Here is a 13,558-nt window from a genome sequence, read left to right on the forward strand (position 1 = left end):
GTTTGATCTGAGAAGCTAGAGAGCGGCAAGACAGGATCTTCACGTACTCTAGAGTAAGAGGCTAGAAGCAAGGGGCCTCCGCACCTCACCTGCCACACAGAGTGCCCTGCCAACACCTGTGCAAGGACAGAGTCCCTCTGATGGACTGCGGCACTGAGAATTAGATGCCATTCCCCCCACCCTCAAACCACTTCCTGTCCAGTTCTTCTGGGGTCAGTAGAGTTTTCCCAGCAATCATTTCCCTGCCTTTAATGGACTCCTAGTCCAGCATGTTCCTCTTGGGGTGGTTGCAAATGTTGTCCAGATCCTTAAGCCCTTAATCTCTCTAGGAAGCCAGACCTGATACGTTATCGAAAAGACTAAGACCATGGCACCTGTGTTCCCAACACTTCGGCTTCCTGTCTTTCCGCCCCTGGGCTATCTTCCTCCTTCCCTTCTTTCTGAAGCTTTCTTTCATCATGAACTGTAAAATAAGACAGGCCTACAATAAAGTACCAAGAGAGAGCGTGCAGTTCAGTTACTCATCGTCTTTATTTACCAGGTCCAGACAAACAGCTGCCCTTACTCTGGTCTCTCTTCGTGCCCTTGTGTGCCCCACCTCTCCCACCAGAGGTCACTGTCCTGTCTTATGGTAAAATGTCCTTGCTCTTCTTATCATTTTATCATCAATGGATGTTTATTACAATTTTATTCAATATTGCCAAAACCTAGAAGCAACTGAGATGCCTCTCAGTGGGTGAATGGGTTAGTAGACCTTGGCCCATCCAAATAATAGAGTACCATGTAGTGCTAAAAATAAATATCAACAAGGCATGAAAAGACAGAGAAACTTTCGAGTCTGATCAGAAAGTACAGTGAACATTTAAATTTTAAAAACCAGTTACAGTAAAAGAGAATTTGTTATCAATCCCCCTCAAAATACTGACCCTCAATAACTCACAAATCCCATCAGTCTTACCTCTTTTGGAAATGGGTCTGGACGTCCTTTTTTGTGAATGTCTTAACTTACCCCATTTTGGCTGCCTTGATGTCCCAAATCAATTCAAAATGTTTACCTTTCATGGTTCTTTTGACTGTGGGTAACAGCTAGAAATTACACGGTGGCAGATGTGGTGAATAAGGTGGAGGGGGACACACCGGGGTTTTTACGAGCTGCCTTTCTGTCGTATAGCCCTTGGCAGCAACGCTCACCAAATATCGATCATACTTCGTAAAGACACTCATGTAAGAGGACTTCCACATTGGCTTCAAAAAGTAGCAAGGACAATAGGAGAATATGTTCAAAGCAAAAGAGAGTATTTTAGCTGGAGACAAATGGCAGTGTGTCTTTTACTGTATACTTTGACTGTTTTTGCAAGTGACAAAGCCAAACCGAAAAGGGAACAGACTGTGTAATTCCAGCTACACAAAATTCTAGAAAAGCCAGAACAGTGGAGATAATGAAGCGTCAGTGGTTGCCCGCAGCTGTGTGAGGGGAGGGGTCAAGAGGTGGCAGGCACACAGGGCATTCTTAGGGCAGTGAAACCAGTCTCTACAGTACTGGACAGTGGGCACATGTCCTTCTACATCTGTAAAAAACCATAGACTTACAACACCCATGGACGCTGGTGATTCAGGGTGACCATGGGTTCATCAGTTACGACAAATGTACCACGCTAAGGGAGTGTTGCTAACACAGGCAGGTATTCCTGTGTGGGGACAGGGAGTGCGCGGGAAAACTGAGACTGTCATTTGTAGCGTACATCACTGGATAATATTGCATTTTAAAACATGGCATGATTTTCTATTCTCTTGTTGAACAGGTAGTTCTTGTACAGCTTAGGACTATTGTTAACGATGCTGCCCTGATCATTCTTGTGCTTGGGTATAACTGCATGTGTAACACATGTCTCAAGATTTTGCATCACAGCCTGAAGTTTCTTTATGGAAATATTTTAAATTATTAATGCACTCTTTTTGTTTGTTATACACATTAGATTTGTATGGCATATAAAAATTTTTTTTAAAAAGTAAAAAAATGAATGAATTCCTCAAAAAATTATCAATATAATAGCTATTGGGTTAGAATTCATATTTTTATATCATTTTGATATATTATTTTTAGAAATTTATTCATTTAATCTAAAATTTCAAGTGTAGTAGGATAAAACTGTTCATAATATCTTTTTATAATCTTTAATAAAGATGAGAACTGGCGTCTCTTGATCAGCCTGACACTATTTCCATCTTTTTCTTTCTTTTTTTCCTCCGGAGTCTGTCTTGGTAAGGTTTTCTTAAATCAATTTTATTACTCTCTCCAAAGAATTCAACTTTTGATTTTGTTCATATTTTCTATCTTGTATTTGTTTTCCACTTCATTAAAAATTCTATATTTACTAGCCATTCTATATTTATTAGGTGGTACATGCTTGTCATCCCAGTACTCTGGAAGGCTCAGGCAGGAAGATGACAAGTTCAAGCCCAGTTTGGGCCATTTAGCAAGACCAGGTCTCAAAAACATGATAAGATAAGATAAGATAAGATAAGATAAGATAAGATAAGATAAGATAAGATGAGATAAAGAAGGTTAGGAGCGTAGCTTCCTGTAAAAGCTCTGGGTTCTAGTACTCCTACCATCAAAAAGAAAATAAGGAGGAGAGGGAGGCATATGAGGAGAAGGAAGATGAGGAAGAGGAAGAGGAGGAGGACAAAAAGGAAGAGGAGGAGAAGGAGGCAGGTGAGAAGAGGATGAGGAAGAGGCAGAGGAGGGAAGAGGAGGAAAGGCAGAAGAAGGACATTTATTTATGTATTTGTTTATTTTTTCATTTATTTATTTTGCAGTACTTGGGACTGAAACCAGGCCCTTCACACTGTTACACACCCAGGCATTTTTATTTTATTTGTTAAAAATTTGAGACAGGGTTTATCTAAGTTACTCGATTTGGTCTTGAATTTAGCATCTTCCTGCCTCAGCCTCCCAGCTGGCTAGGACTACAGGTGGGTGCCACCATCCTCAGTTCTTCCTTTGGGATGCGGTTCAGTTTTTCTGTACCTTTTCTAACTTTTTGAGACGTTTGCTTAGTTTATTGATTCTAAGCCTTTCTTATAATCTAATATATGCAATTAAAGTCATTTGCATTTATCTAAGTATTGCTTTAGCCTTTTATTACACAAATATTACATATTCACTTCATTTAAATTTTCATTTTGATTTTTCCTATGGATTATTTAGAAATATTTTTGAGTTTTCAAGTAGATGGAAATTTCTAGTCATATTTTAGTCATCTATTTCTAGTTTACATGTATTTTGCACAAATTTAGGCATTTAATATTTATAATATATGCTTTATGGCTCTGCATATCATGGGACTTTGAAAGTGTTCTTTGTGTGCTTAGAAAGAGTATACAGTTAGTGGCGAGCTCAGTTTCTCCAGGGTCTGTTGTTTTATAGTTGCTAGTTATATTATTTCAATCTTCTGTGTCTTTACTGACTTGTCTGCCTACTATATTAGACATTGAAATAGATTAGTCGAATTTTACCATTATGATTGGATTTACATAATTGTAGATATGTTAATTTTTGTTTTACATATTTTAAAGGTATATATAATATTACAACTTTGTGGGAACTTGGAACTTTTTAAAATAAACACTTTATTTTTAGTAATGATTTTTGCTTTAAGTTCTATTTTGACTGATAATTCATATAGGCATTCCAATTTTCTTCAGATTAGTATGCTATATACTTTTTAATAACTCTACTCTCAACCCCTTTTGTATTTTATATATTTCAAGGATCTCTTATAAATATTATACAATTAAATAATTTATCTAACAATTCATCTAGTCTTGGTTTTCTATTCGAAGCATTTAGTCCATTTGTATTTAATGTACTTCTGTTATATATGGCTTTAAATACCCTACATTGCTTAGTGCTTTCCAGAGCATTGTATTACCTTTCTCTGCTTTTCTCTGCCTTTTCTACCCTTTTATTCCTCTACACTCATTCTGATATTTTCTATTGACCCAACATCTAGCTTGCAATTATTTATCTCTTTTGTCCATGATCTATTAAATTTGATTATTAGATTTTTCAGTTCTAGAGTATCCATTTGGCTCTTTTTCATGGCTTCCAAATATCTTCCAAATTTCTGTCTTGTTTCTTATCGCCTGTGCATACAAATGCAATTATTTTAAAGCCCATCTCTGATGACACCAATACTTGGAGATTAAGAGGATCTGTTGCTCTAGGGACTGTAGTTTTGCTTGATTTACTCTGTTATATTTGATTCTTATTTAGTTGTTTTCCCTTTTATAGTGGACATATTTGCAAAATTAACTGTAGACATAATCTGAGGCCTGAAATGATGTTATTGCCTTCCAGAGAGGATTTGCTTTGCTTTTGTCAAAAGCCTAGTGGCTACCGGTACCCTGAGATTAACTTAATACAATTTCATGGGTTGAAATGACTTGAAGGTAGTCTGCAGGGTCTGCAAAGGCTGGGTATTGCTGGTTAATGATATTTACTCCAGTGAAGCAGCACATCAGAGATGCAACATAAAGATAAGGTGTCCCGGGGAAACTTAAGCTGATGGGCCCCGGATGGCACTGCCTGGCCTTCTAGCCATATGCTTCTGTGTGAGGTGCTGCTCAGTCTCCTGGCTGTCTGGCTTGGAGCTGGCCACAGCCCCGAGGCAGCATAGCCTTAAATTCTATATTAGTTCCCTGGATCTGCATTTCCTCAGTTCTTGGCTTGCTACTCTCCAGCTTATATTAACTGACACGTCCAGAGAGATGATTTGTATGTTTATCCTCATCAGGAAAACCTGGTTAAATTACCTAGTCTGCTCTGTTCTCCACCTCTCATTGCTCATCATAGTTAACTTTTTGCATTTGTTTTTCTTTACATCACCAGGACAGAAGTGTCCTTCTTTTCCCTTAAGCTCTTACTGGTGTGACCTGGTCTCCTTTAGTGCCACCTTGTCTAGAATTGTAATGCATCTTCAATTTCTCCTTTGACACTGCAGCCTTCCCCACCGACATGGCCCACTGCCTTTTATGAAAAATATAGACAAGAAATATAGACATTCCAGCCACTATCCTAAGTGGTACAACCAGTATTTTTGGTGAGCATTATTTGTAAAACAGTTTATCATCATCTGTCCCCAGCCAACTCCAGACTGATGTTGACAAGTCTGCTCAGACGAGTGTTCCCATCTTGATGGAGCTGCTTAGCCAGAACAAGTTTACACATCAGTGGAGCACAGTAAAGGGGAAAAATAAAAATAGTGGTATAACTGGAAATTTGTAGTGCTTTAAATGATGCATCGCAGCCTGAAACTTTGCTATAAAAATTCTCTCTCCATTGTTCTGATGTGCTTTCCTCCCCTCTGTTGTCAGAGAATTTAAAGGGGCAACCTGCCAGGCCTGGAAGAGGCCAGGGGATCAGCCAGCCTGAGTTTGAGGCCAGCCTGGGCTGCTTAGTGAGCTCAAGGCAGCCTAAACTACATAGCAAGACCCTGTCTAAAAATCTATATATGGTGGCCCATTCCGTAGAATTCCTTGGTTCTAATTCTGGGTTTTTCTGCAGTGTTTGTCATGACTCCTTCCCTCTCCCTGAGCTCTCTCCCCCGTCTGATTCTGAGATGTTTGATGTTCTTAGCGCCCCTGCCTCAGGGCTCTTGCTCAGGTTTCATTCCTTTCTTCTATGTTCTAAAGGAAGGACTTCTACCACCTGTTGGTCCTCTTCTTTCTTCGTCTCATTTCTTTTCTTGATAGACTCTCTGCCCTTGTAAATTCTTGGCTTCCACTATTCTTTCTGTATGAGGACACCCAGATCTAAATATCTGGCTCTCAGCAGGGTTTCACTTTTGCATTTCTGAATGCAATTTCTGAATTTCTGTTTTTTTTTTTTCTTTCTATCTGCATGTCCTAGAAGTCCTTCAAAAATATTTAAAAAGTTGACTCATACTTTCTATCCACAAAGTTCCTCTTTCTTCCAATTCCCCAAAGTCTGTTAATACCATGATTACATCTGCACTCAGTTTTTCCTCTACTGTGAGTGTCCTTCCTTTCAACTCCACTTGTTCAAATCCGGTAAGACTTTGAAGGCCTCCTCTATAAGAAAAAAAACATTGACTCATGTTTTTCAAAAAGTGTGGATTTCAGCACTAACAGACATAGTTCAAATACTAGCTATGTGACTTTGAACAGAGTGTTTACTGTGAACTTGTATTTTCTCATCCATAAAATGGGAGTAAGGGTGACTCACAGCTTTATCGATGAGATTAGTTATTTATGTTTGTGTACTATTTCTTTTACTATACTTTACAACCTTCCAAACAAGGTTCATTTCTGATTAATCATTATAGCCCCAGATACTTATTAAATAGTGATCAAATGAATAAGTGAATGAAAATTGCACAGTTTGCCGATGACATGGTGCTGTCAGCATTTTATTTACCAAATCAAACTTACTTCATTTTGTTCAGTTAAATATTGTCTTATATGCAGTCACTACTTGACACCCTTATTTTAATTTCTACCTAACTGAATGACCTGGCTTAATACCAAATAGCTGTTAAGATATAATCATGGGCTTTAAGATATAATGATGGGCTTCTAGATTGATCTAACTTCAGTTTGTAGTTGCTGAAAAACCTGAATAATGGTCTAGTGTGTTTAAGTGTGTAGGCAACTGCCTGTGGCTGGAAAGATTTCAAAATCCCATCTCCCTTTTTTATTTTTGCATAATTTATCTGATAATTACTTTATCTCTTCACTTCTCTTGATCTTTGTTGAACAGCCTCTTGGGTCCTAGCAGCCACCTGTCCCCTACACTTAGTCTCATTTCCTGTTCTGACCTTCTATCCTTCTTCTTAGTCTTAACAGTGAGTGAGGTTGGCTGTAGTTGCCCTGAATAAACAAGCCCTGATTTGGGAAGTGGTCCTTCTCCAGGAGCACGTCAGGCCCAATACTCTGTGAGAGTGGACATACCGAACAGCTTGCTCTCTCTTGGCATCTCAGACACAGCTGAACACATTTGGCTGATGCCCTGGCAGTTTGGTTATTCATTCTCTGCTCTCAGCAGAGTGCAGGCCACCGGGCCATAGCTTGGCTCAACGCCCTCCTAGTTCCCTTGGCAGATGGTGTCTGGCAGCCACAGTATGTTTGCTCTTTTCACCCCTCACCAGTCTTGCCTATCAGGTAAATCCCTCAAAGGAGGAATATATGGGGGAGAGACATTGGCATGCATGGTGCATAGCTGGGGGGAATCTCACAATAAAGTTTTCCTTTAAAACACTGCATTAGGTTGAATAATTGTCCCCTGAATATATATACCAATGCTGAATGTTGCCCCTTCTCAAAATTCCAATACTGAAATCCTAATTCCCAAGTGATGATAATGAGGTGCAAGACCTTTGGGAGATGATGAGGCAGCCTTAATGTGACTGGACTTAATGACCCTCATGAATGAGAAGAGGGAATTAGCTAGTCCCTTCCACCAGGTGAGGACACGGCAAAAAGGTGCCATGCATGAAACCTACTCTCACAAGGCAACAAATGGCTGGTGCCTCTGGAACTGTAAGAGATAAATTTTTAAGTTAGCTTATGGTAATTTGTTATAGTAACCCTTATTTGGATAAAAAGGACTTTGTAGGTGTGACTAATAATTTTCCAAATAGAGAAAATATTCTGTATTATTTGAGTGGTTCCTAAATGCTATCATAGGTATTCTTATAAAAGAAATACAAAACAATGTTTTACACACATAGTATACATGTGCACACAAGGCAAACACACAAAGGCATTGTGAGGCTGGAGGTATCCTGGAGTAATGTAATGTGGTCATAATCCAAGAAATGCTGGCATCTATTAGCAGTAGGGAGAAGCAAGGATGGATTCTCCCCCAGACCCTCTGTGAGGAGCCTGACCACGTTGACACCTTGACTTTGGCCCAGTGTTGCCAGTTTCAGGCTTCTGCACTCCAGATCTGTGACAGGGTAAATTTACCAGTTTTTAACTACCAAGGATATAGTAACTTGCTGCAGTCACCACAGGGACACCACGTGCCCCGTGGCAGTCCTAGCCAATCATTCCCAAGCTCTGTTTGTCAAGGGCTGTCTGGCACACCATCCACAGACTGACTGTTCCGCAAGTCCAGTCATCTGTTCTAGATCTATATAAGGAAACTCCAGTCTCTGATTTGTGCCAGAATTGTGACTATTAGTCTCAGTTAGACACCTCCATCCTAGGGCTAGAAGCTCTCTTCATGGGATTCAGTTAGTTATTTTATCTGGCAGTCCAGAAGAGAGAACAAATTCACGTGCATTCAGTGATGCTGAGGGTCCCTTCCAGCATTCTGTAGTGCAAGGTCACCAGAGCATGCTCTGGTAGCCCCCATTCTTTAGCTCATAAACTTCTGTAAGCCCACAGCAATCCCCTTTCTTGTTATAGTCCAAGTATAAAGATAGTTAAAACATTCTATTTTCTGTAGCAACTGTGTGGCAAGGATGGCAATGGATGGGCAAAAGCTGTATTGGAGGCATCTTGGAGCCCCAATTCAGAAGTGCCCCAGATGCTAAGTCATAGTGGGTCAAACCAAATCTATTGAGCAGTTTTGACTGAGGCTTGGTTGCAGAGCACAGAAGCCATGTTAGGTAGTATTAGCTGAGATTTATTGCAAGGCATTATGTTGTGGACAGTGGCATTGTGAGGACAACAGGTTCAAGGATGAGCTTTTAGGAACAAGGCCATAAAGAGCTGCTCTTCCTGCCACCACCAGGAAGCTGCCTTCCTACCTGTAGAGTTGCCTACAGCTGCTGTAACCTTCACCCTCAGCATGGCTGTCCGATGCCCCACTTCTCTCCCCACTAACAAGGTCTAAATTCAAGTCTTACCTGACTCCTTGTTCCTGGAGGAATTTAAATTACATCTGAAACTTTGGCTGCAGGGAAACCTGGGAAATACGGTTTCCAGGGTATCTGCTTCTGCCTTCCAGGAGGAAAACTTCCCTTTGAGATGCATAGTGGAATCTTGATGGCATGGTTGGGGAGGAAAACAATCCATGATTTCTACATAATTGCTTTCTATGTGCAAAGCACTGCTCCAAGGAAAGAGGAGAGAATCTCACATGCCAGGGCCTTGCTTTCTCATGGGTGTAGACAGCAAGCTCACTGCGAAGAAACAGTCATTTTGGGACACTGGAAAGTGCTATAAAGAAGACAAATCCTTGTAGTGAGATAATGGGTGGTTAGGTTGCCTTAGTATGGTCTAGAATGGACCTGAGTTTCTTGTATTGAGCTGCCTACTGAGAGAGGCTGAGAGATGAACCTTCAAGAGGAAGGAAGAGCAGTGTACCTGGGTGATGTTCAGAGCCTTGTGGCTAGATGAGAGAGCAAGTACAAAGACAGAGGGCTGGGGAATTTGAATAAAGCTCAGAGATCTGGGGTAGATGGGAGCCTGATAAAGCACTGGGGGGCCGGAGGAGGTGTAGACCCAGATGAGTCAGAGAAGTTGGATGGAACCAGCAAGGACGTGATGGGATAGAGACAGAGATGAGTGTCATCACTGGCTCCATGTATTGTTGGTGACTCTTGCAGGGACAAGGTTTGACTGGAGCAGTTGAAAGAGAGGACTGCAAAGAGCAGTGATGGTGAATCCACACAACTCTTCACAGAAGTTGTAGACATGGCTCAATCCTGGCGAGAGCCAATGAGGTGGAAGAAAAAGTGAACAATGGCCAGGTAGGTGTCCTTGCAGAGTTAGGGGTGTGATTATCATGAAGAAGGCAGAGTGAACTGTGGCTGGTGGAAGAGGTCATGGAGGTCTAGGTCAGGACTCAGAGGCATAACTCTGCTGCAGCCCCTTGTGAAAGGCATCTCAAGTTCAAATGGGTTTTGTTAACTCCATCAGCAACACCCAGGGCGAGAGTCCAAGGTTCTTTAAAAAGGCATTTCTCTGTTGAGGGTAGAGAAACACTGCTTTTCTTTCTCTCCAGCCCATCCCACTCTGGGAGGTTCTGAAGGATCAAGTTCCTTCTTCTGATCCCCTTGTCTGAATGTCTTGCTCTGCATTTGTTTTACATGGGGCTCCCCCTGCCATCTGCAGGGACCCAGCCCACCCTTCTCTCTTGCCTCAGCACTGATCTGGGGCTTCTCCCAGGAATCAGGTTTTTTGGTCCTTTAACCTTTCCCTAAAAAATAAGAAAAAGTCTCCATACATATGATCTTAGCTACTAATAGCATGATTTGGTTTGCTTTTTACTTTCCAGGGCAGTTTTTTGGTAGAGACTTTCAAAGATTTCTAGAGTCATGAAATACCCTGGCCCAAAGAGAATTCTGTAAGCAAATCTGTTTTGGACATCTTGCATATGAAAGAGTCGGAAAAGTCCTGAAGTTAAAAATCCATTTGATTCTGCTTTACACCACATTTCTCAAATGCATTTGACCCCATAACAGTGCTTGGAAGAATGCCTTTTGGAAAATTTCTGCTTATGTAGCCTTCAGTTTGCCAGGAAAAGTGGTCATTCCATTTACCATCTGATCCAGCAGACCCTTTAGAAATCCTCCCACCCACCTAACAATGTGGCTGCTTTTCTGTGTTCTTGGGTGAATGATTTTGTACTTGCAGTTGTATTTCATTTGGAAAGGGAAAAAAAGAGTGTAAAACAGCCCTTCTAGAAATTGACACCAAAATTCACACACAAAGTCCACACTTTTACTCTGTATTCTCCAGGTTTTGAAGGTATATGTATGCAAACGGAGCAATAAATACCCTGAATGTAATCAACTGTCCATCAGCTGATGTGGAAATCTGCAACAATGTCTTTAATCTGCAACGTCTTTAATACTGACTCATTTCTAACGCACCTCTAGAACATTCTCACTTTTCATTGTTTCTGCCTCCTCATGTACTCAAAATCGTGAAATACATGGAAAAAATGTGAAGCCTTCAAAAATGTAGTTTGTTGAAAGGAGGGTGGTCATTTTTGTTTCATAACTGCAAATAATTTTCATTTTCAGATTTATAAACACCAATTAAGATGACTGATCCAACATGATATCTACTTTCCAGTCCCCTTCAAAATGCCTTCAATGTTTTCCCAGTTATAAAACATATCAGCTAGATTTCTGTGCACAAATATGATAAAGGATGGAAAATCACTGCCTTTCAGCAGATGACATGGTCCAGTTTCTTGAGATAAAACACTGCATAATGAAGTCTTTCTTGTGGGCTGACTAGATGAGGATATGGTATTTTCTTCTTCATAGAAATATACTGTTCAGCCATCAAATCCTCAGTTGGAGAAAACTTATCAGGTCTATTATCACATGTAGAATCATGGTTTGTGATTTCACTTACATGACCAATTTCACTGTCTTCATTTGAGTCTTGACATTTGCCATCTCTTTGTGTCCATCTTCTGATCCATCTAAGAATTATGAAATATCTTCCTGTATTTTTTGCTTTTAGCCACTATTGGCTTACATTTAACAATTCAGAGTTTTCAGCTGTGTTCAATGAAAGCTAAAAGCAGATTACAAGATGGGATCTTCAGTCTTCTTATTTTCTTAAAGATGATGTTACTCTTTTGACAAGGTAATAGAAAACTGGGAATGGTGCAGTTGTGATGATTTATGTGATTATTGCTTCATTCTGCTAGTCTATGTCAAGCCATCGCTCTTTTTTGGCGTAATTTGCCATAATTCATTAATAATGATGAAATAACAAAATGTTTCCAGGTACAGTGAAAATAAGAACCTCAGGATCCTTTAATGTAGCTGAGATGTGTAAAATGGTCCAATAAATAGGTATGATTATTGCAATATAGAATAAACCTTATTTTAAAAAGAAAAATAATTGGTTTTTTCCTTTGGAAAATTTCCGAGGAAGAATAGGAGCCCAGTAATACTAATCCTTATGAATAGCTAGACTACATAAAAAACTAAAAATACTGAAACTGGATTTAATGGATGCTGATAAGAGCTATTTTTTCTTCCATATTTTGACTTAAATGTAATTGTCTTAACACTTACTATGAATGGAAACAAGCTTTTCCCTCATGATAAAGAAGGAATTTCAAGTAAAGTACATTTTATATCTTATATTATACTCTATTTTTTACTTTTGACAATCTTTAAGACATTCATGACCTTTGTTTTCTTCCTTACTTCCTGATGTGCTCTTAATGGGTTGAGCTGATATACATTATGCAAGAAAATTCTGATTCATAGTGAGTAGAGTAAAAAAGGGCAAAAATGCTCTGATATTAGTTCCTAAATATATGTATGATGTTTTATAATGTTATTACATAAAAATTGCCAAGATTTTATTTTCCTGATATTTGAAATACTTATATTTTGTATTTGAACTGGTGTTTTTAAAAAAAATTTTTTTGATATCTTATTTCTAACATGTAAGTTAAAATAGAAGCTTTCATCTTTTTTTTTTCAAATTCACATCCTACTATACAAATTTCTTTCACTAATAAGAAAAAAAGCACCCTGGATATAAGCACCAGCACATGCTTGTTTTCTTTCAAATTAGTTTTGAAGTGCTACAAGTGTAGGCTGCTAAAAACAAGTGTAGAGAAATTTGCAATGTACCCATTGTTTTAGGCTTTCTGGTGGGTTCTTGTGTTTCTGCAGCAGCTTTCAGCCAGTACACTGCCATGGTGGATGTAAATAAACAACACAGGACAAAGACTAGAACAATGGAGGGCTGTGTGCGATCAAGGCAGCAGAGGGCCACTAGGGACAAAGAGTGAGTCACAAGCATGCTTAACTCGTCCTCTGCACACTAAGACTTCTTTAGTCTTGTTTCAGAGGGAAAGTTTAAAATAGTCATTTTACTTATTAAGTTAAAAATAGCCATAGACACTGCATGCTTTTAACTTTTGCAGTGGTCCAAATCCCCGGGTCACTCTTGAGACACCTGTGAGAACTACAGGCTCAGTGGACAAGAGTCTGGCCTTTTGATGCTGGCTTGGGCTCTCTGGGCATGTGGGAGATGCAGGACTCATCCTTTCTCTTTGAGGGTTTGTGATGTAGAATCTTTGCATGTTGTGGGCTTTCTATTTTCTGTCACCCACAGTTAATTGCAATTTCCAAAACTGTAACACTCACACGCTTTCACATTTGTTAGGAATTAGTGCTCAGTGGTCAGCGACACACTTTTGGAACATCACACATGATGGGTCCTCCTGGTTTTGCTTGCCCCTGGCTTTGGGTTTGGAGGCTGACTCACTCCCTATCCTCTGTGGATTTTGCAGCCTCCTGGCCCCTGAGCTGCTCCAGAGCTGGAGGTAATGTAGAGGGAATGTGATTGGGAGCAGCCACCACCTGTGGTCATGGTTCTGCAGGGCCAGTCACATATACCTTCTCTGCCCCTGGAGTCACCACATCCATTGGAGTCTATGCAAACACATCCATTGGAGGGGTGCTGGGGATACAATAATAAGGAAGACAGAACACCCTCCTTCCAATTGCCTGGAAGAGATCTGGGCATCCAAAGATCAAATCAAAACCACATTCCTCACTTTTGCTTTCCCATGACATGCCTTTCTGGTTTGTTGGGA

General features: G+C 40.0%; 1 long non-coding RNA gene across 2 annotated transcripts in view; it reads left to right on the forward strand.

The window, feature by feature from the left end:
* The window catches only part of LOC106028424 (uncharacterized), a 97,920-nt gene that overhangs the window by 15,789 nt on the left and 68,573 nt on the right, over positions 1-13,558 (forward strand). For both annotated transcript variants that reach the window (XR_001202048.2, XR_010051234.1), the window contains exon 4: positions 9,582-9,725. This is a non-coding gene — a long non-coding RNA (uncharacterized LOC106028424). The remainder of the gene's footprint in view (positions 1-9,581; positions 9,726-13,558) is intronic.

This window comes from Cavia porcellus, unplaced genomic scaffold (assembly GCF_034190915.1).
Source record: "Cavia porcellus strain 051 isolate PalLab524CR breed Dunkin Hartley unplaced genomic scaffold, mCavPor4.1 scaffold_13, whole genome shotgun sequence".
Taxonomy (NCBI): domain Eukaryota; kingdom Metazoa; phylum Chordata; class Mammalia; order Rodentia; family Caviidae; genus Cavia; species Cavia porcellus.